The 23309-nt window shown below is 41.8% G+C and overlaps 1 long non-coding RNA gene across 2 annotated transcripts; it reads left to right on the top strand.

The window, feature by feature from the left end:
* Positions 1 to 558: 558 nt before the first annotated feature.
* LOC109265841 (uncharacterized) lies at positions 559 to 4968 on the top strand. 2 transcript variants are annotated; one of them, XR_008421517.1, is made up of 3 exons: positions 559 to 1524; positions 3948 to 4165; positions 4907 to 4968. It is a non-coding gene; the product is annotated as an uncharacterized LOC109265841 (long non-coding RNA). The 2 variants fall into 2 exon arrangements; XR_002079369.2 differs by lacking the exon at positions 4907 to 4968 and having other exon boundaries at positions 3948 to 4237.
* The last annotated feature ends 18341 nt before the right edge of the window (positions 4969 to 23309 follow it).

Genomic DNA, 23309 nt, shown 5'->3' with positions numbered 1-23309 from the left:
CAAGATAGCAAATGACTCATTGCAGCTTCTGTAGTGAAATGAAGACAGTTCGCAAGGCCGGCACATTTATGAAAAGTACAATAAATTATATAATACCACAAATAAGCACAGATAACAGGAGCCTGTGCCTTTTCCTTGATGCTGGAAATTTTTGTGTATCTAAGCCTTCATGTGCTTTACCTTCAGTGGGTTTTGTTCACAAAAACCAAATATTCTAGAGAGACCCCCAGGGTGAATCTGTCACTTAAAATCCTACTTTTGCTTTGCTACAGATGCTTTGTGTGGGAAGGAATAAAACCATCCTTCGTTTTTGTTTTGTGTTTTTCCTGTAAAGAGAGAGAGAAAACATTGATGAAGGAAATTTATAAATAACACCTTTAAAAATGGCCACCATGTGACCTTCTTGACTCAGTTAACCTTTTTAACAGAGTAGCTAGCCTTTAGACCAGTAGGTTGGTTGGAGTTTTGCCATGCCTTAATTCTTTTTTTTTTTTTTTTTTTTGAGAGAGAGACAGAGAGACAGAGCATGAGTTGAGGGGGTAGGGGCAGAGGGAGAGGGAGACACAGAATCGGAAGCAGGCTCCAGGCTCTGAGCTGTCAGCACAGAGCCCAGTGCGGCACTTGAACTCATGAACCGGGAGATCGTGACCTGAGCCGAAGTCAGACGCTTAACTAGACTGAGCCACCCAGATGCCCCCATGCCTTAATTCTTTCTAACTCATCCTTTGACAAGGGTAGAAAGGATACATGGTTAAGCAAAAGAAGAAGGAGGAAGTGAAAGAAAGAATTAGATAGCACGTAAATAGAGACCTGAGGTGTGGTGTCTACACTTCCGGGACTTTCCCCGGGAGGGTGTACGGCCGCACCCGGCCTTCTCAGAGACCAGCCAACTCTGTGTGCTCAGCTCTTCCCCCCATCTTCCCTGCAGCCACCCTGGCAGATCCCGTGTGTTTCCGCCCAAGCAGACCTGCCTCTACCGCTCGCTCATCCCCAGATTTCCACACGCTCCTGCTCCCCCCTCCTGAGGACTTAGTGGAGGGCGGGCCCAATGCCTTTGCTGCCCTGGTATCTCCTCCCCAAGACAGGTCCTTTTAAAACAGGCTTAGTGCAGGAAGGGAGGGTGTGCGTGGTAAGCACAGTACCAGGGCTGGTGTCCACTGTCCCGTCCTAGCCTTCCAAACAACTGTCTGAGGCGGGCAGTATTATGTGTCGAGGAGGTTGGAGAATTCCGTCCAGGTCACTTTAATGCCCCTGGCCCCCCCACCCCCACCCCCCACCACCCCGGCCCAAGTGACAGGGTCTTACAGCGTTCCAAGGCCAGTGGTTTCTGGCTCCCGACAGGAAGCCTGCCGAGCGTTCCATTGCCTCTGCTTCCTACCCAGCCCCTCCTGCCACCCAGAGGAAGGATGTCTTGTGCCTTTTGTTCTTTGAGAAGTTGCAGACGATAACCTCTGGGGAGCCCCCGCGGGCCTTGCCGCTCTCCGTCTGTGACAGAAGAGAGCATTTCCTTCCACCAGACTCTAGGTATGTGTCTTGGCCCTGATGCCCGCACCTCTCATCGTCCCCACCCCCAGTGGCCGATGACTTTGGGGCTTGTAAGGTGGTTGGATAAGAGTTCCAAAAAACTCAGGATTGGAATCCTCTCTCCATTAAAACGGAAATGGCGATTTGGCGAAATGAAGATCAACCAGCAAAACACGCTAGTGATGGCTATGAGACCCCCGTAGGCATGCATTTCTACTCTTCGAGAAATCTCAGGTTGCTGAATGTAGCCTGGTGGACGTTTGTATGACAGAACTGATTATGCAGTCATGAGTCACAGCGTGAGACCAGTCCGTGTGTCTGTCCATTCCCCGCCTACCCCACCCCTAGCCACCAGAGGAATTTTGCTATGAAAGTTTTGCGTTCATGGACCAAAACGGCCTCCTCGAGGGAGAGAGGCGATTCCCCACTCCGGCACTGATCTTCTGTGTGGCTTCCTTTAACGATCCCAGAGAACATGGCTCTGATGTGCCGGCTGTACCTGGGCAGAAGCAGCAAAGACAGTGTCTTAGTCTGTTCTGGCGAAGGTAACAGGAGTACCACAGACTGGGTGGCTAAACAACAGAGATTTGTTTTCACCGTTCTAGATGCTAGAAGTCCAAGATGAAGGTGCGGGCAGATTCAGTTCCTGGGGAGAGCTCTCTTCCTTGTTATGCCCTAACATGGCGGAGAGGGAGAGGGGAAGCTGTCTTGTGTCTCTTTTTATAAGCACATTAATCCCATTATGGGATTCCAACCTCATGACCTAATTACCTCCCCAGAGTCCCACCTCCACATCCTATCACAATGGGGACTAGGATTTCAACCTGGATAAGACACCAACATTCAGCCATCGCAGGTGGGGTGCACTGAAAGAGGCTCCTGAGGGCGAGGCTGTGATGGATGGTGGCGGTCACAGCAGTGGCCCTCAGAGACTCAGTGGGAAACAGCTCCACAGTGGAGATCAGAGGCGAGGATGAGAAGCTTCAGCAATGCAGCTTTAGGGAATTGAGGCACGGGCAACAGGTGGTCCTAAAGAAGGCTTGGATGGGACAGGAGACACAACTGTGGTTCATCCCACAGAGGAGCCCAAATGAACATTGGTGAGAACAAATTTTGGGGATTCCCCATCGATAAGTAGAGGACCGTGGAGGCCCTACAATCACAGGTGTCAACATGAACCAGCAAAATAAAGATTTATGTATTTATTTGTATATTTATTTAGTTAGTTTTACATTTTTCATGTCTATTTATTTTTAAGAGAGAGAGAGAGAGCGCCAGTGGAGAAGGGCAGAGAGAGCCGGGGAGAGAAAGAATCCTAAGCAGGCTCCACTCTGTCAGCTCAGAGTCTGACACAGGGCTCGATCTCACAAACCCTGAGATCTTCCTTAGGGCCCCCCTTAGTTTTTGCTCATACTAACTTTTCACCTAGAGTCTGCTCCTAACATAGACCTATTTGAGAAAGGGTAATTTCAATGTTGTTTCCTCAAGGGACAATCTCCAGGGGCTGTAAACACCCTATAGGATCTTTGGGCTGAACTTGCTCTCCTACCGTACAAGGTAAGTGGGGTTCAAGTTGCAAATGTACTTCATTCATCTCCAGTTGATTTATGTGCCTAGTATCATAGTGGGTTAGACATGGAGGGCCTGGGTGACACAGTTGGTTAAGTATCTAACTCTTGATCTCCACTCAGGTCACCATCTCACAGTTTGTGAGTTCAAGCTCCGCATCAGGCTCTGTGCTGATAGCGCGGAGCCTGCTTGGGATTCTGTCTTTCCTTCTCTCTGCCCCTCCCTGCTTGTTCTGTCTCTCTCTCTCTCTCTAATAAGTAAAAAACTTAAAAACAAAAACAAAAACAAAAACCAGACATGTTCCCCAATGTCAAAGACTTAGTAATTGGGTCCGTCCAAGAAAACCTAGGCGTGGATGAGAACTCACAATGATATGTTACAAGAGCTAACCCTTCTTCCCTTGTCCGTTTGAGGCTGACATTTCTTTAACACTTTAAATATAGTGGAGCCTCTGTAATATTCTCTCCTTTTGGTTCTTTTCTCCTGTCTCTTTACTTTCTTCCCCCGAATGCCAGATAGAAACATTAATCTTTCATAGTTAGTGGATAATTTCATACTCGTTTTTGGAACTCTCTTATTTTGCCTCCAGAGCTTACTGTCTGGTTACATAATCTTGTACCTCCGTTTCTTTATATATAAAATAAGAATAATAATAAGCGCTTCCTCATAAATTTTTTTGTGAACATTAAATGGAAAAAAAAAATCAATGTGAAGAACTCAGCCCAGTGCTTGAAACTTGTTAAATAGTCAATAAATCATAGCTATGGTTTGCGTATCAGAATTATTATTACCTGCTATCACCGCCCCTTTATTTGGCCATCGAGGAGATAAGGGCCATTTGCTCTCATTTCCAGAGTTCCGAGCAGTGTGCGTCATTCGTCAAGTATGTAACCTGGAGCAGCTGCTGAGGTGGTGGCACCATCGGTGTGGGTCACTTCCTTTCTAACTGATGACTGCCTGACTCAGACTCATGAGGGAAGGGAGGACAGAGCAGCCATTTCCATGGAACCAACGCTCCCGGAAGCTGACCATAGTTTTAGTGATGGCTCCAAGGGGCCAGTCTTCATCACAGGTATGTCTCGTGAGGATGCCACGGCCAGAAGAATTTTATTTTAACAACTGTCATATTACATATGAAACTAAATGTGCATTGCTCTTTGGCATTTTCTTATTTTTTTTTTAACTGTTTATTTTATTTTGAGAGAGCGAGCCCGTGCAGGTGGGTAGGGGCAGAGGGAGAGAGAGAGAGAATCCCAAGCAGGCTCTGCACTGTCAGAGCCCAGAGGCCAATGCCGGGCTCGACCTCATGAACCGTGAGATCGTGTCCTGAGCCAAAATCAAGAGTCAGCCGCTTAAGCGACTGAACCACCCCGGTGCCCAGCTCTTTGGCATTTTCAAAGAAACTTAACAGATCATTACTTACCATATTTTACAGATGAGGCAAGTGAGACTCCAAGAAGTGGTTTACTCCCCTCAGAATTAAAGCTGAAGTAAAATACAGATGTTTTGAAATCTATACTAGAAAACTCTACCTGTGATACTGTGACCTTTCCCTTAAAATTAGGTCCCACTGGACAGCACTCCCTTCTCACAGCTATTTCTTTCCCCCTTATGTATTTTCTCTCTTCCTTTTGGGCAGAGTCATCTTTTTATTATAGACATTGAATAAGGAAGACGTAGCAATGACTTGAGAATTGACAACTTACACTATCTTCTTTTGGTTCTGGGAAGACAAAAAAAATATTATTTAACGAACACATTTTTAGTATGAAAATATGTCATGTGCATTGAAAAGAGACTTGTTCCTTTTCAGATGTATGGTGAACAAAGTCTGGAGTGGATTGTTCAGCTTCTGACAACCCCCAGACCACTTATTAGGTACTCATTTTTATAATGCTCATTACTCTGGTTTTTGCTGATATTGTTGATGACAAGAACATGAATATCAGTTAATAACTGAACAGTTATAATATATGTATATATATATATATACATATATATATACATGTGTTAAAGGTGTATATACACATGTGTCTATATATTCATGTACATATAAACATGCATTTATATACAAGAAAAACACAAATGACTCCAAAGAATGATAAAATTCTAAATTAATCTTTTCTTCTTACTGTTTTAGACAAATATTTGCTTTTTATTGTGCTTCTATGGTTGATTTCTATTATGTATGAGTGCTTTTACTATGGCTTTCTGCTCAGCATAATAATTTCTATCTGTATGAAATGATTCTGATTGCTACCTGCAAGGCTCTGTGACTTCAATTGTTTGAGGAACACGGTGCCATTCAGATAATGTTCAAGAATGCAAATATTCACGGTAGGAATGTCCACAAAAGTCAGTTTCCCACATTAAATTGAAGAAAAAATAGCGGCAGAAGTATGATAATAGTAAATTGGTATAAAAGAACCAAAACACCATGGGGGCCGTGGCTAAAGGTTAGAAGGAGGAAGCAAGACAGTGTTCTAGTTGAGAGTTCTTACAAATCAGTGCTCTAACCTTGACTGCCTCAAACTCTGCCTTTCATGTCAAATCAAACCGACAAAAGACTTTCTGTCAGATTTTCAGATTCTACTTGGAACGTTTTTAGAATCCGCTCCCTGATGTTTATGATTAGAGTGTCTACCTCTTGACACTCTTTGAACCAGGCTATTTTTAAGCATCTGCACAGATTTGTGCTTTCTTGAGCTTCAGGATTTCTGATTTCTGCGTGTCAAAGTCAAGCTTCCAGCTGTTTAAATCATAGACAGGGGGCAGAGTTGGTCCAATTACTAGGGGAGTTGGAGTCTCTAGGAGTTGGCGCAGTTAACATGACAAAGGGTGAAAAGGAGAGGATCAGAAAGACTGGACTCCGTGTCTCCATAAGACCAGCCCCTGAGCGGATGTCTCCCCTGGGGTTGAAGCACCCATTTTAGGAATTGTGAAGGCGATTACTAATGAGTCAGTCCTTCCTTTTGTTGTTGTTTGTCTATGAGGAAAGTAGAGCAGGATTTCTCAACCTCGGTGCTACTGGCAGTTGAGAGCAGACCATTCTTTGTTGTGCAGGGCGGTCCCGTGTATTATACAATTATTAGCAACATCTCTGGCCTCTACCTACTGGATGCCAGTAGGCCCCCCTAGTTGTGACCATAAAAAATGTCACCAGACATTGCCAAATGGCCACTTGGATGAGAGTGTGGAGCAAAATGGCTCCTATAGGAGAACCACTGAAATAGATGTTTGATGCTTTTATTCATTAAGATAAAATTTTCTAAATTATTGGCTCCCAAACATTTTTTCCTCTTGCCTTGGAAAGGGAAGTGATAAAGCTTTACCACTAACATGTATCATATGCTTTTGAATGTTGAATTTTTTTTACATAACAGTAGTGACTGCCTTATAAAAATGACTCATTTTTTTAAGGATCGGTTCACAGAGTATCACAAGATACTCGTTCCCATTATTTTTCTCTTGCCCTTCTTTTCCCTGCCCCAATTTCTCCAGAACTTCTATAGAAAGTAAAAGAAATGGAAGTGGCTCTTACCTCTGTAAGTTTGAAGTTATGATATTGCATTTTGGGGATATTGTTGACCTAAGAGAAAATAGAGAAAGTAATTTGAAGATTTACTAAGGCAGACTAAATTTTAACTCAAAGAGCAGGGAGGGGGTGGTGATATGTATTGTTAAACATTTTGGGAGAAGGTGACTACATCCTCTTTGTATCTGCTTTGGAGAAGAATGCATCGAAGAACTTAGATACCCACCCTAGACTTTGCAAACCAGATCTCTACTATTCTAGAGATAGTTACCCAGATGGGCCCCCATAAGAAACGCGGCTCTGGCAGGAAGGAATGTTCTCACGTATCATGAGATAATTCTCAGTGAGGAATCAAGCGGAACCATCCAAAGAACCAATGTGAAATAACTAAGGCACCAGAACTCAAGAACCCTGATTTTAAATTCCTCCTTCTACACCACACCCCTTACCTTTTTTTGTGTTATTTGTACCATTTTTTTTGAAAACACTAAATTTAAGCTGTTAAGATTATGCAGATTGTGCCTCAGTCTTTGAGATAAGATAGACCTTACTGCATCTGTTTTTGGAAATCTTCAAAAGGAGTAATCCAGTCTAATTCATCTCATTTCCATTCAACTCATTCATTACATTGTGGTTTGGGCCCACAGTCATGAGAGTGGCCTTTGACATTGTCTTCCACGGATAGATTTCCCTTGAAAAAAGAAAAAGAAGTGACTGGACTTGGGTATTCTGTCTGCACTGATACTTTTTTAATTTCACTGATTATTTTCCTTTTTTAACACAGTTACCTTTGTCTTGGGCATCAGTTGAATCTTTGTTTCTCCAAAAGCAATAGAGACCTTTACGGGAAGTGTATGTATCCGCTTGCTTCCTAAAGCTTTGGGGCAGGCCATTCACACCTCTGAAACCTTTAGGAATACCCAATGCTGAAACAAGCTTTGAAGTGACAATATTTAGTCATAGACTTTGACAAAATCTTTATATGTTTGTGCAGATTTTACAAATTCCATGTGGTTTAAGTAATCTATTCGTTTCATCCCAACAACATCCTCACTCGGATCACCCAGAAACTTATGAGTTTAGGTATGTATTTTATAGAATCGTGTTCACAACTTATTGCTGAATTAAATTTGATTCCAGGTGACAAATTTCAAAAGAGGGGCTTTAAGTCCCTTGGTTGTAGCAGAGAGAATTGTCCAGGTGCTTGGACCATCTCGGTCTCAAATACAACAAAAGGTGTAGATGTTGGCTGAAAAGAAAGGAAAATTATAACCAGAATAGATTCTTACAGTAACTCTACATACAATTATATTCTTTAGGAACAAGACTTTATAATATACCATATATAACATAGATAATATGAAAAGTGATCTTGAAGTTTCAGAGAGATTTCTCCCTCTGATTGTAACAAAGTACATACAGTACTTTCCCTAAAGCCCTTTGCTTTAAAAGATGAAGGTTCTGGATATTTGGTGACTTTCTGACCTTTCAAATCCAGTATGTAAGTGCTCTCCAGTGTGAGCTTGAGCCACTATCCATTCTGAAAACAGCACATCGTGTGCCTGAAATGCTCTGATTCAAGTCCTCATGAAGTTCATAACCCTTTTGGAGAAACTGAAAGACTCCCATACCAGGACCAGAAGGCGAATGTAAGAGGAATTAAATAGCCTTTAATTTTTTGTAACCAAATAAATTTCCCATCAGAACAGGCTGCGTAATTTTTCTAGGCCAGTGTAAAATGAACATGCAGGGCTCCTTGTAAAACTTATTAAGAATTTCAGGACAGTGATGATTAAACCAAGTGATGAGCTCTTCTAAGCATGACTTTTTTTTTTTCTTTTTTTTTCTTTTTTTTTTTGAGAAAGAGAGCACGCCTGAACAGGGGAGAGGGAGGAAAGGAGAGGTAGAGGGAGAGAGAGAGGGAAAGAGAGAGAGACAAAGAATCTTAAGCAGGCTCTATGCTCAGTGTGGAGCCCGACAGGGGGCTTGATCCCATGACCCTGCCAAAATCAAGAGTCAGATGCTCAACTGACTGAGCCACACAGGTGCCCTCTAAGCAGGACATTTTTAGAAAGAGACATTTTTTTCCTTTTACTTACTGAGTCCTTCTTTCTCGTTCAGCCAGGTACTTTGTAACTCGCTGAATGTCTTTAGGTTTTCAGAACAGGTCAGGGAGATTACTTCCATGATCCATCTTGTGTGAAGGAGAAGAATGTGACTTTTGAATAATACTGTAAACCTTTTCACCCAAAACACTTTTAACCCGAACCGTATTTTATTCCATGTAGACATCATGAATTGTAAGAATCACTATTGTTTTATGTATCGTATTGTCTTAGGGAAAAAATAAACGATGCTACTATTAAATATGATGCATCCATTGTAAAATGAACTGTAAGTTCAGAGTCATTGCAATGTTAACGATCTTAGCATTGATGAGGATGTGGATCTCAGTGGAGAGGTCTTGCAACACTGCGAGCTACCTACCATCATCTCCTCGCCACGTTAGGTGCAAAGGCTCTCTTGTTGATAGGAATGAGGCCCAGAAGCTGAATGAGAGGTGCTAAGGTCGGATGTCCCATCAGGGATAGAGCGGTAGCATAGCCCACTGGGCTGAACCTAACACTTTCCCCACCCCCGCCTTAGCTCTGCTGCCTCGTCTCTTTGGTAACACCATTCATTGGATCAGTTACAAAGAAAGAAGAAAATGACAGAAAACCAGATTAGACAAGGGGAATTGTGCACACGAATGTGAATGTTTTCTTTTAGTACATATATCTGTATGAATTTACTATACATGTGTATTTACTATATACATGTGTGTGTATTTTATTATTTTTAAAATTTTTTAAAATATCATCTGTACACCCAACGTGGGGCTTGAACTCATGACACTGAGGTCAAGAGTTGCGTGTTTTACCAACAGAGCCCAGCCAAGTGCCCCTATATATGTATTTTAAATGACACTTGGGAAACACTATTTTTTGTATGAAGTTTAAGCAGTTTATATCTCATTTTTAATTAGTTTCAAGATATTGATGATTTTAGATGTATGTCTCATTTCAAGACTATGCGCAGACACATGCGTAGTCTATTTTGGGGAGGTGCGTGATGTAGTTATTTGTGCGATGAACACCGTGAGAGTTTAATGTAGACCTCTACATAAAGTTACCCATCAAGATGAAAGACAGTTCGTAAATAAGCCATTGGGTCAACTAAGGTTACGGAAGGGCTGTCATCTCTGGGTTGAAAGTGCCGTGGATGTGAGTGTTCTGGAATTGCAAAAGAACTTTTTGGAGATATTTATCAGAAATGATTTCTTCCTCATTAGCATACACCCTACCAACACACGCACATACACGCGTACAATGTGCCCACGAACCAGCCCCCCAAACCTCCACTGCAATCTTACTATCTCATAACTCAAGTTCCTTGTGTGATGATTGCCACTCTCCCTAAGAGATGGGCTGTGACTTCAGAGGAGGAAAATCTCCAGGCAGTCTTTGTGTCTCACCCCCACTCCGTCCTGCAGGAGAAGGAGGGCGGGTCGGAGCCCGGCTGAGATGTGGAGCCGTGGGAACTGGCTTCCCCACATGGGATCCCCTGGGTGGAGGTCGCGCTTCCCCCCGGGGGGGCAGCAGGGCCAGGTGGCCCAGACGCCTCTGGAATTCCAGGGTGACAATGGCAAATGGGCACCGGGGGGCTGTGTCTGTGTGCTCACAACTAAAGCTCAGACATCCAATACAAGGTACCAGTACCAAACAAAAGCTGATATTAAAGTTGATCTTTCAGAAGAGGTGGGGTAAAAGGAAAAGGGATTTGGAGAAAAGCTGTTGGCACTGTGGCTTTTAAGACTCACACAGCCTAAGACAAATTCAAGCTACATTCTTCCAAAGACATTCTTTAGCCTGAAAGCCACAACTGGTGGAAATCTGCAAATGCCTTGGACAGCAGTGGGCTTAATCAGATTTAGGTGGGAAAAATTAAACGAGGAATGTTTTAGAAAATCAACTTTAGTTCCTAGCTTCCTCTCCCTTCTCTTTTTTCATTTTGCTTTTCTTTTGCTTCTTAGTGGGAGGGGAAAAAAAGATACCCATTCTATTATTCCTTAATTTTCATCTTGCAGCTCATTATCTCAATCAGCATGTCACAGTTGAGTGCATTGATTTCTGAGAAAAATTCCAGCAGGTTTTTGTAGCTCTTGATGAGCTGTGGCTAATCGCTGCAGTTAAATTTTCTGTCATGACCTGAAACGGATTGTGAGTGTTTGATTGGCAGGAAGGTTAAATAAAGAAATGGCATGCAGAAGTGATCATATGCTTTCTTGGCTCTTGGGGATACTGGAAGGGGAGAAAGAAGGTCAGAGATCATGAAACAGTAACCATCTAAGACCAACTGAAGAACACTTTTATCTGAGCCCGAATGGGGTCCCAGCATAATAGTATGCGTTGAAGGAGAGGCTGCAGGTACCCAGGGCTTTGGGATACAGCATCTTCCAGTACAAAAGGTGGAAGAATCTGGTCTACACAAGGAAGGTTCCCATCAGGAATACGATCAGACATTGTGAGCAGTGGATTGCATTGTTAGTCACTGGAGCTCCACGACGGACTTAGAAACAATGAAGAGAGCTGCTTTCCTGTGAGAGTGGCTGGAAGCAAGGACTGGGTGTTTGAATCACTGCTTACCTCTAGCTTGGTACTCTATACTCAGTCTCTCTCTGCTTTCAGCCTCCCTGTTTGTGAAATGAAAGAAACAGAAACTAATTTACCTCCCAGGGTGTCTTCATAGCCTCATGTATGAAAGAGGTTTGGAAGGGACAAATGGAACAATCTGAAGACGTTCGGGGCCAGAGTTAAGATCAGTTATCTGGAGAATTAAAGTACATGAGGCTTGAAATGAAAGAATACAAAACCCAAACCTATGCTGTCCCACCCCGCCCCCCCCCCCCCCAAAAAAAAGGAAGAGAATATATAAAGCAAGACAACAGAAATCTGTGGAAGTAGAACCCAGAGGCACGGGATGCCTCTGGGGTGTGGACAGTCAAAGAAGACATCTGGTCAACATCAGGTGTGCACTGAAAACCTCAAGGGATGCAGTAGTTTACAAACTGCAGAATCTACAAGATCAGGACAAAGCTATGATTGTGGGTGGCAGTGGAAATTGATGAGAGAAGCAAAAGAGAAATTTACGTTTGTCTGTAAACAAAAGGCGACCCAGTCAGGAAGGGCGAGAAGGGGAAAGGATGCAGGGAGTAGAGAGTATGGAATCTGTGCAAATCCAGTTTCGAAAAATAGCGGAAAACACACCTAGTTAATTTAGAGTAAAATTAACGAAACCTAAAACTAAAATAAACAAAAAAGCCTCCTCTCTTCCCTCCCCAGCCAAATAGATTGTTTGAATTACACAGACGGTTAAGCCCAAATGGTTATCTGGTTGCTTCTTGCAGACACAGTCTTAATTAGCAGTTTTCAACTCGGTCTCAGAATAGACAAGATGAGATTCTGGGGAGGACCAAGTTAAACCAAGTGAGTCATGGCTCAGAACCATCCAGTGTGTCTGCAGTGGAAAGAAGAACAAAGCAGGTGTTTCCTCGCTGCTTTGGGAACCATCGGCATAGAGGCATGATGGATACATTGGCGGTAAGCAGGCAGGATGGGTGAAGTGGATGCCCCCCTTGTTCTTGTCCTCTCTCTGGTAGAGCTGGCAGTGGACTGTGCAGAAGATGGGGTCAGGAGAGTGTTTGTTGTACTCTGAAGCACAGGAACCAATACTGCCTTCTGCCTACAACAGTACTTACATTTCCAATGCTGAAATATGACACGGGGGAGAAAAATGTAATAAATGACTGATTTGGACACCAATCCAGATCAAACCTTGTTTTCAAGGCAACGTGAATGGAAAATAAGCTGTCAGAATTGAGGTTGACGATTGCGGTGTTCCTTCTTTCCATTTCCGCATCTGATTAGCCCAGGTAGTCACCGGCAGCCTGGTCAAATATCAGGAAGCACCTTCCCTACCACGACTACCTTCCATGGAATCTCAAGACCCTTGTTTTCTTGGTTGCACTTGGAGAACTTGCGGCCTCCAGGAAAGCATTGGGCTCGTTCGAAGTAGACAGGTGTTGGATATTGAATATTTTTCTTTGAAACTCAAGAGGAAAGACCTAGCAGAAAGCACAATGGGTGTCCCCTCCTACTTCCTGCCACTGTGCCTTTTCTGCACCGAGAACATCGCATTCCTAATTGGCACAACAGGTAGACCCATTCTGGGAAGATGGCAAATTCTCCCACATCTTTATGTCCTCAACACATTTTGCTTCTTTGAGCCCCTTTCCAAAAAGGAGAGAACTGTCCTAGCCATAAGGCTTTGGATTAGAAGAATTGGAAATAAGAAATGTCCTGGCTCAACTGCAATCTTATCTCAGATGAAGTATAAAGAGGTGGAGGGGCCCTGTCTAAACACCTGGCGGTGCTCACAGCTTACCCCTTCCAGGAGCACATCACCCTTAAATCAAGACCGCGGGCACTGGGCCCTGGAAAAGTAGTTCTTGGACACAACTCGGTACCTTTCACCAAAGGCTCATCTCTTCCATGACATATGGACATTTTAAGATCTGCAAATAAATTATACTAGGCAATAAAAGGGCTGTGTGAGCTCAGAGTTGCAAGTGGAAAATTATGGGGAATTTTCAGCATTCTCACAATAAAGGAGACGGGGCCACAACATCATTTCTGTGTGTGTGTGTGTGTGTGTGTGTGTGTGTGTGTTTGGTTTGAGAAAGAAAGCACATATCCCAATTCCTAGGAAAATGGCACCACCTCCTAATTAGCTACCCCCTTTGTACCCTAACTACCCCCAACCACCCGTTCTCTTTTTCTAAGAAATATAAGTGAATACAACTTTCCCTGGAAGTGAGCCCTAACAGTGATTTTATGCCGCTTATTCGAAATGATTTAAAACAAATATTTTTGTGAACTTCGGATCCTCGAATTAGGAAAAACTGTTTATAAACAGATACTGACATGGTTGCTGACATAGTTGACTCAGAAAATATAAGCCTTCCTTCCAGCTAGCCCCCTGAAATAGTATTTGTAAATGATGGATTTGTGTGTAAAGGAACAATTTCCTGTAAATCAATGTACCTTACTTTAGATTTCAGTTTAATAGAAAAAAAAAAAAAAAGTCCTGTCCTTGGAAAACAAATGGCATACAAATTGCTTATGATCTTCATAGAAAAAAGCCATATGTTATTTGGGGTGATTTATTTAGACTTTCAATCCCTTCTCATTGGAAACCTGCATTTCTCAATAATGTTCCAATTAAACTAACACGGCAGAATAAATCTGGGATACCTGTATTGATAATAAATGGACACAGGCTGATTCTTTGAGCATTTTCATTGTAAGATGCACCCTAATAAAGAAATAACAAGAGATGCTTTTAATAATGCCATCGCCATGAAATGGCTTTTGGTTTTTCCAGTTTCAGACCTTCTCAGAGCTATTTCAGTTATGAAAGAGAAGAAAAATAAACAAGGGCCGCTCACCACGATTGAGGACAAACATGATGGGGCAAATCTATAGGAAAATCTCCCGGTTTCAGCTCTACTCTCTGAGGCAGGGAATTGAAGCTAGTCTCACCTCGAAGGTGTGTTAGAATAGCAGATTCGGGGTCTCTGAGGAGGTATTTGTAAAAGTATTGTGTGATTCTGCTCGCCTTTTAAGAGAATATAGGCAAAAACACTCTCTTATCTAATGGGTGCTTTTCTCTCAGAAATCAAATTCCTCACTCCATAAAATTTCCTCGAGAGGGAGGTACATTGTTGATTCCTGCCTCTAAGGAATCGTTGCGCCAATTGGGAGAAGCATGAAAGCCCCAGAGGGAACATTTTGACTTCCCAGCATGCAATTAAATGCTAGGAGCTGCAGAGTCTTTTGCACAGTTCCTGGGGGGCTGGAGAGCCATAGGGATCCTGCCGTCAGTCTAGAGAGGGCCCAAACTACTAAGCATAACGGAGCTTTGTGTTTGTTAGGCGAAAACAGGACAAGAGCGGCAATGAAGTTCAGGGAGTGACTGGCCAACCCCCCGAGCTTCCAGCTTCCGGAAGGAATGGTTCAAAGGTCATTATCCGGGAATGTTTTGATGCTAACAAACACCTTTCCCATATAATGTAAGTAGAATGGCAACCTAGACTGGGGTTTTGACATTGGTTTCTTTTAACATCATATCCTGGCCAAAAGGTCTTTTTCCATGACATTTTATGTGACACTTGGCAAGTACTTTTATTTGGTCCTCATGTTTGCCTCCAACAAAGTGATGACAATATTTTCTGCCCCAAATAACCTGAAAAGGGTCTTGCAAAAATCAGTATGATCATTTACATAAATTATTTTTTCTCCTTGTGTTAAAATAAATGAACAGGATACTTTATAGGATTATTATTTATATTTTCAGAACCATGAATCTCAGGACAAGTATGATTGCAGTATCTTATATTTCTAGAGTGTTGTATGGCTTATAAAGCAGTCTTTTTTTTTACATTCACAAATTCATTTGATATTTACAAATCTACTAGAAGATAAACCAGGTAGTTTTTTTTTTTCATTTTATAAGTAAAAAAGTAAAGAACCAGAAAGGTTTTATTTTAGAACCAGAAGGATTTATTTTAGGTCACACAGTCTTGAAAGGAAGACTTAAACCTCCTGATTTGTAATGACTATCAATTAGTCTTTCACTTTTCTTAGGTGCCAGAGTTTTATCAGATCATTACATTTGTCTGTGCTTCCTCAGTCACGCTGCTTAAAATCCTAACATCCTGATTTTTCAAGTTCTGCAATTTTAGCATAAAAACAAAATGGTGACCAGTCTGTTGGGTTGTGAGTCTAGATGTGGAAGATTTGACAACATGGTAAAACTCAAACTTGATGCCTCATAAAGAAACTGACTTAATATATAGTTAGGGGATCTCCATTTCCAAGTTTATGATGGAAAAAACAGTGTGGAACTTCTTGAATTTCTTCCTACCTTGCCCTTTAATAGTTCCTTAGAGTCTTTTTGTACAGTAAGTTCCCACTCCCCTGGCTCCCATTTGTGGTCTCAGGGTGAACCCCCTAAGAAAGCAGTACAGTCCTAATCCTTTCTTTGAGAGTCACGGGCAGAGGGAAATTCAATCTTTTTTCCAGTGGATAGACCTGTGGTGGGTACATTTCTGGGGCCATAGTTCTCATCACATAGATTCCAGAGCAGAAGATGACACGTGCATGTGGGCACATTCATGTGCACACACACACACACACACACACACACACACACACACACAGATGGGGGCTTGGGGGGTGGGAAACTAAAGTAAAGCCTTGCAAGAATTAAAAGGGAGTCCTGACAGATTTCCAAATCCCTGTTCCAGTGCCTTCCTGGGGCCTTGTGTTATCCTTGCCCTTGAGTTTTGAGCCACAACCCTGGAGCCTTACTCACAGATAAACCTGAATTCAGTGTGCTTAAGATCACCTTTCAATCCAAATGAAACAATTGCTCAAAGAAATTTGCCTTCCCAGGCAGGGCATTTCACATTCAGCTCTTTAATCCGTGCCATGTGTCATAAACACAGTGAAACATTGATGTAATTATGTGAAGGACAGAGTGGAAATTAAAAGGAGGAAATGCGGTCTGGTGGTTAGATTCGCAGACCAAATGTCAGGAGTTTTGTTTCTATTTTTGACATGACCCTGGGGACTCAGCCCTTGGCTCCCTGGTGTCATCCTTAGAACTCAAGATCCTAGGTCTATCTCCTACCTAAGTGAACATAGCTTCTGATACTCTGGGACCCCTTTGATGGCAGAAGATACCCTTAAAAGTGGAGTCATAAGCCCAAGCAGATTGAAAAGCTAGTTTCATAGTTGGCCCATACTTCCTTGTCTACAAAATGAGGACAGCATAAACCACTCCTGTTGGGGCCAGTTTCAATTATGGGAATCAAAGCCAACCTACTTCTGATCTTGTGACATACTTACCAGCTCAAGACAGGAAACTTGGTGTTACAGGACTGACAGTTTTTTCTGTATATGTGACTAGAGACAAGTGTTCTTTTTAAATTCTGCCCTCCTACTTCCATAATAAGATCACTTGCCTTTCAAAACCATGATGTGGCAGCACTTTTTAGTCCAAAATCCTGTATGTTTGCTCTGAGAATTTTCTCATGGGCTGAAAAAAAATCATCGCATGTTCCTACTTACAGATAATATGATTGTCTATGTAGAAAGTAACCCCCTCCAAATAAAATACTTACGTATAAATTAAGCAAAACGTGTACAGGATCTCTATACTGAAAGTTATAAAATGCTGATAACAGACAAGAACAAGAGACATCTTGTACTCACTGATGGGAAAATCTAATATATCATATAGTAAAGATATCGATTCTCCCTAAATTGATCGATAGGTTTAACATACTTCCTATTAAATACCAGCCAAAGTTTTGTACAGATGCGGACAACCTGATCCTAAAATTTGTATATAGAGATGCAAACCCTAGCATAGCTAAAATCATCCTGACAAAGAAGAATAAAGACAGGACTCAGACTACCCGCTGTTAAGGCTTGTGGTTGAGCTATAGGAACAAAGACAGCGTGGTCTGGGCAGAGGGAGAGACATAAACGTCAACGGAACAGAATTGAGGACCTAAGTACAGAACCACACAAACATGCTCCTTCGATTTTTTTTTTTCAAGAAAAGTGGCAAAGCATTTCAATGGAGGAGAAGAGCCTTTTCAGAAAATGTTACTGGGGCAACTGGACATCCCTAGGTTAACAAAAACAAAAACCCTCAACCCTACACCTCACACATTGCACAAAATTAATTCAAAACAGATCACTGCCTTAAAAACAAAGTGTAACGTTCTAAAACTTTCAGAAAAACACTTAGGACAAAATCTTCAGGATCGGAAGCTAGACAAAAAGTTCTTAGATCTGATGCCAAAAGCATGATCCATAAAAGAAAAAAAATAATCAAATGGACTTAATCAAAATTTAGAAGTTTTACTCTGTGAAAGACCTTCCTAACAGGATGAAAAGACAAGCTGCAGACTAAGAAAGAATATTTGCAAACCACACATTGACAAAGGACTAGTATGTAGACTATATAAATTACTCTTAAGACCCAATGGTAAAAGAAAACCAAATAATCCAAATAAAAAATGAGCAAGAAACATGAGCAGGCATTCCATCAAAGGGGATTTATAGCAAATACACATATGAAAAGGCACTCAGCATCCGTAGCTATTAGGGAAATGAAAATTAAAAGCCTAATGAGATTATGACTACACACCTATCAGAATGGCTAAAATTTTTAAAATAAAATAAAAGCATCAAATGAGGGATACGAAATTGGATCATTCATACATTACTGGTGGGAATTTAAAATGATAGAGTCACTCTGAAAATAATTTGACAATTTCTTATAAAATGAACTATTCAGGGCACCTGGGTGGCTCAGTCAGTTGAGCATGCGACTTCAGCTCAGGTCGTGATCTCACAGCTCCTGGGTTTGAGCCCTGTGTCGAGCTCTGTGCTGACGGCTCAGAGCCTAGAGACTGCTTCAGATTCTCTGTCTCCCTCTCTCTCTGCCCCTCCCTCACTCTGTCTCTCTCTCCCTCTCAAAAATAAACATTGAAAAAAATTTTTAAATAAAATAAAATAAAATAAAATAAAATAAAATAAAATTAACTATCCAATTACCATATGACTCAGCAATTGTAGTCTTTGGCATTTATCCCAGGAAAATGTACATTTATGTCCATACCAAAATCCATATGTGAATGGTTGGTTATAGCAGCTTTATCTGTAAGCCCCAAAGTAGAAACAACCTAAATATTCTTCAGCAGGTGAATGCTCAAAGGCACTTTGGTCATTTATCCACACCATGGAATACTATTCAGCAATAAAAAGATGTAGACAATAACTTGGATAAATCTCAAGGGAATTATGATAAGGAGGAAAAAGTCAATATCCTAATAGGTAATATACTATATTAGTTTTCTGTTGCTGCTGCAACAAGTTACCACAAACTTATCAGCTTAAACTACACAATTTTATTATCTTAGAGTTCTGGAAGCTAGGAATCCAAAATCAGTCTCCAAAGCCTTAAAAAGTCAAGATGCCGACAGGGCTGATTCCCTCTGGGGACTCTATGGGAAGATCCATTTCCTTGATTTTTTCAGCTCCTAGAGGATGCCTACATCACTTGGCTTGCAGCCCCTCCCCGGAATCCCTCCATCCTCCATCCTCACATCTCCTACTACGATGTCTCTGATCTCTTGCCTCCTTTTATCAGGACTTTTGTGATTATATTGGACCCATCAACATAATCCAAGATAGTCTCCCTCTCTTCAGATCCTGAACATAATCACATCTGCAAAGAACCTTTTACCATGTTGGGTAATGTATCCATAGGTTCAAGGAATTAGGACTTGGACATCTTTGGAAAACCATTATTCAGCCTATCACATATGCTTCTTGATTTGATTTATAAAACATTATTTAAGTGAAAATATTATAGAACTGGAGAACAGATTAGTGGTTGCCACAGTGTGGGGAGACAGTTGCTGTGAAAGGGCAACACTTGTGGTATTAGAACTGCTTTGTATCATAATTATGGTGGTGCGTACACAAATCTACATGTAGGCAAAATAGACCTAAACACACACACACACACACACACACACACACACACACACACACAAATGAGTACAAATAAAACTGGGCAAATTTGAATAAAATACGTGGATCATATCAATGTTAACATCCTGTCTGTGATATTATTGTATGGTTTGCAAGACGTTATTGTTGAGGGAAACTAGGTGAAGGATACATGCAATCTCTTCGTATTTCCCACAACTGCGAGTCAATCTATGATTATCTCAAAATTGACAGTTTAAAGAAATGAAACAGGGGCGCCTGGATGGCGCAGTCGGTTAAGCGTCCGACTTCAGCCAGGTCACGATCTCGCGGTCCGTGAGTTCGAGCCCCGCGTCAGGCTCTGGGCTGATGGCTCGGAGCCTGGAGCCTGTTTCCGATTCTGTGTCTCCCTCTCTCTCTGCCCCTCCCCCGTTCATGCTCTGTCTCTCTCTGTCCCAAAAATAAATAAAAAAATAAAAATAAAAAATAAAAAAAAAAAAACGTTGAAAAAAAAAAAAAAGAAATGAAACAAAACCCCCAGAAAGTCAGTTTTTATTGTAGAAATGTAATAATACCTTAGGTTATGTCCTAAGCCCAGCTAATAGAATTACTGGGGGAGATTGTTGTAAGAATACAGAATCCTTGACCATATCTCAGACCAACTTGATAAGAATTTTTTGGGGATAAAAGCCAGGAGTCTCCATCTTTACAAACTTCCCAAGTGATATATTGCCAACTAGGTTTAGAGACCACTGTATTATATTATGTACTGTTTTTCTTCAAACAGTTCTACTTTTGGTTTACAATTTCAAGAAGCACATAAGTCCATCTTACCAAGATGATAGCAGAAGAATGAAAACCCTCTACATATACTCTTCAGGGGGAATTTTGAATGAGTTTGGGGAAAAATTGAGTAAGAATGAGGGAAACTTGGGATACTGTGTTTAAAAATTATCAGGCTGTCACTCTGGATTCTGTGTCTCCCTCTCTCTCTGCCCCTCCCCCGTTCATGCTCTGTCTCTCCTTCAAAAATAAATAAATATTCAATTTTTTTGATTATCAGGCTGATAATTTATGTCTGAATTAGCCTACTAGAAAAGTAGTTGTTTTGAGGTTCTCCCTAACAGGGGAGAAGGCAGTTGTGTGGAGGAGAACACTAGCAGGAGAAAGGGGACAAGTGTGAATATAAAAAGGGAACACACTGATTGGAGATATTTGGGTGCTGCTTTGGGTGTGCAACTTACTTTAAAAATGGAAGACCTTGTGCTACTATGCATAATTGTTTGAAGACCCTAATTGCAGCATTGAGAGGCAGGGCATGGCAAGAACCATTTTAAGTTGCCAAAGTGCTAGGAAAACCAAAATGGCCAGATGCAGAGCCTGGAGAAGAGAATAGATGAAATGACATTTCAAAGGCAAAAAGTAACTTATTGGTTTATGAGTGGATTTTTCTTTTGGAGGGTACATGGATGGGAACCAACAGAAATGCTCTTAAAAGACAATGTATCTCTATTGTGCCTCTCTTACACGAAGAGGTATCATGTGAATAAAGGTGAGAATCCTACAATCTATGAGCTGACACTAGCTCAACTGAATTAATCGAGATATTGTTCGTTTGGAAACTTTTCCTAAAGAGCAGAGCCTGTGTCCCACCCACAAAGTTAATTTAAAAACCTGATTGGGGTCAATTAACGCAAAGAGGCAATTAAAATTGGATATCATGGAAGGAAACAGTGTACCAGGTTTCTGCACGACAAGCTTGAGTATTGACTGATAATCAGTCATATGCCAACTGTTACTTTCCTGATTATTACTCATTCCCTCGTTTCTCTGAGCACTGGAGAGGTCTAAGGTCCAAGATCAAGGCAGCCAGTATTTGGAACTTCACCAGAAGAACCTATGTGGTGGGATTAGCTATCCTGTTACCCACGCTGGGCAGAATTTGCCTCATGCTTTCAAGGATGGAGGAAAGAAATCTTATAATGACCCCCTGCTGCCTAAGTCCCTCCACGTGAAGAGGCAGCCAGCTCTACATAGAGGACATACACTCCTCTGCCCATCAGATACTCATCATTTAGTGAAGGGACTCCCTGCTCTGGTACCATTTCTCTAGAACAGTGGCCTCTACAAATAGAGCTGTAATCACTGGCCTCCTATGGAGAGACACTGAGACTTCTGCCAGCAACATTTGCCAAGAGATTAAGTGACGTTAGATAATGTTCATTGTAAGAACTTAATGAGTTCTAGGACCTTAACCTACTGTAATGCATCAGCCTCAGGGAATGTGATATTTGTTAATGTTCTTTTTATCAATAAATTTTTCAATATATTGCAGCCAGAGTTCTTGAGAAAGGTGCTGTTGCTTGTTTATTGGTCCATTAAAGAAAATTGTAGAGGTGCTCGGGTGGGAACCAGCAGCAGTTCATGCCTCCTGGAAGGTCATCTAAATCTTTTTTGCATCTCTAATGGCATAAGAGTTGCATGGGTGGAGGTGAGCAATTTACAGCCCATGGGAAGACCCTGTCCCAGTTAATGGTGTATACGTGATGATTTATTTCAGTTCTGCTTCCTGGTCCTCGGAGGTCAAGGAGGGATCAATCTTCCCCCTGTGGATACTGCGTTTGGAAACTGGGCCTTTTAGAGAGCAATTATCTCTGAGGTCAAGTGTGATGCTCCTATTTCCAATCTGTAATCTTGAATCTGAACTTTAAGAACAGAGATTGGGCTTATTTGGCCAGGATCATCGCTCTCTCTGCTCCCATGTTATTCCAAGCCCTTCCCTATACCTTCTTAGCACCCTTATTTAAACCAAATCACTGGTCTGGCTCTCAAAAGACTACAAGAATCCCTTGTGAACTTCAAAGCCTAATCCTTAATTCCTGGCAGTGTTTTAGTATTTCTTCACATGACTCTCTGGATCGGACCCTCCAGATCTTCGGGGCGTGTACTTTATTGTGCAGCACATTGGCACCCCCATGTCATAACATACTAGAGTAGAATGGTAAACCATTAGTCACCTAGCTGAAAGGGGTAAAGAATTTAGGTATTGCTGGATACGTCTATAATTTCCTACAGGTGAACAATTCATACAATACTGTGCTTAAAATTCCAATACCATTCTCCTCAAGAGCTTAATAAACATTTTGGGAACTAAGCCAACATTACTCTCCCATACCTGCCCTTTCATATCAAAGGGATAAAGGCCAAGATTGTTCCTCTGCAGTTTCATCGTTAGCTTTTCTTTTTCAAGGTCAAGGACTTTCCTTGGGCCTAAGAAGCTCAACCCAACACCAGCACCCCAGGCTCATTTTCCTGACCAACATCCGTGCCGAGTCTCTTGGGTGTGAGATAACATTTAATCAAGTCAATAAACACTGGGCAGTGATCTGAAACACTTGTGAATATGAGGATTGTGTCCCATCCACCTGGCTTTCTTATTATAGGATTAAGGTGTTGAAATAAGGCTGGAGATCCTGTGACAAAGATCAGATTTACCATAAACACTGTGATTTATTCCTCCCTGGAGAATTTTAATAGACAGGGTATCCTGTTGCTCAGGTGTTGTAATTCCAGGTCTGTAACAGAAGTAGAGAATTAAATGGGTGCTCAGTGACACCTTGAGCTCCTAGCCAGTTCTTCCCTCCAACTCCGTACTTCTAGTAAATGGCTGGGTTATGTATCCCCACCGTTGCCAGGAGATACTCTTCTCATGTCATTTTCTGACGGTAGGTACTTGAAATCTGAAACGCTTTCCAAATGTTCTTTTCAGATCCTCTTTATAAACCACTTAAAGAACAGCCCTGTGAGAGGGTGGTGTAAGGAACATACCTTTTGAATGTAGAGCATATCCCGTGGGCATGAAATGCTTTTGAAAATTAGCCATGGCATTGTCTCTGGAGCTTATATGAGGTCCAAGTTGATGTCCCCCACGTGAGACATACCATGCCAGTCCAGAGGGTGGGCACCTCAGTGGCAGCAATGGCCCCACACCTGGTCTACTCTCTTCAAAC

The sequence above is a fragment of the Panthera pardus genome, unplaced genomic scaffold, assembly GCF_024362965.1.
Source record: "Panthera pardus isolate Hobbes unplaced genomic scaffold, ASM2436296v1 HiC_scaffold_1, whole genome shotgun sequence".
NCBI classification, from domain to species: domain Eukaryota; kingdom Metazoa; phylum Chordata; class Mammalia; order Carnivora; family Felidae; genus Panthera; species Panthera pardus.
The sequence above is the reverse complement of the archived record's forward strand: the minus strand, read 5'-3'. Positions and strand labels throughout refer to the sequence as shown.